General features: G+C 37.0%; 1 non-coding gene across 1 annotated transcript; it reads left to right on the top strand.

Moving 5' to 3' along the window:
• Positions 1 to 345: 345 nt before the first annotated feature.
• On the top strand, positions 346 to 419 carry Trnai-aau. The gene has a single exon. It is a non-coding gene; the product is annotated as a tRNA-Ile (tRNA).
• Positions 420 to 635: the final 216 nt, after the last annotated feature.

The following is a 635-nucleotide window of genomic DNA, read 5'->3' as shown; positions in this document are numbered from 1 at the left end:
GTGTGTGTGTGAGTGTGTGTGTGTGTGTGTGTGTGTGTGTGTGTGTGTGTGTGTGTGTGTGTGTGTGGGGCGTATACACGTAAATATATATATATATACATATATATACACATGTATATATACATATATATACATATAGTATATGTATATATATATATATATATATATATATATATATATATATATATATATATATATCTACACACATGTGTGCGTGTGTGTGTGTGTGTTTGTGTGTATGTGTGTGTGATTGTGTGCGTGTGTGTGTGTGTTAATGCAGAACCTAATGTTCAGAATGTCCTGACTGACAATCCAGTTTCGATTAGGCTACCTCAGAGATGAGGCGGCCTGTTAGCTCAGTTGGTTAGAGCGCCGTGCTAATAACGCGGATGTCGAGGGTTCGATCCCCTTACGGGCCACAATAAACAAATTTTTAAATTGGAATCTGGTACAGTCGTCTAAAGATCCTTCATTGGTGCAAGTTTGGCCTTTTTCGTTCTACTAAACTTAGTCGCTCGCTTTATAAGATTTTTTTCCTAAAATTCAACAGAAATTGATTTCACAGTAACTAAGATGTCTACGGCATTTTGTTAGCCTCCGGAGATCTAAGACTAAAAAGTTCTGCCCATTTTCAC

Source organism: Penaeus monodon, chromosome 9 (assembly GCF_015228065.2).
Source record: "Penaeus monodon isolate SGIC_2016 chromosome 9, NSTDA_Pmon_1, whole genome shotgun sequence".
Lineage (NCBI taxonomy): Eukaryota > Metazoa > Arthropoda > Malacostraca > Decapoda > Penaeidae > Penaeus > Penaeus monodon.
Note: the sequence above shows the minus strand (reverse complement) of the source record. Positions and strands in the feature narration are given on the sequence as shown.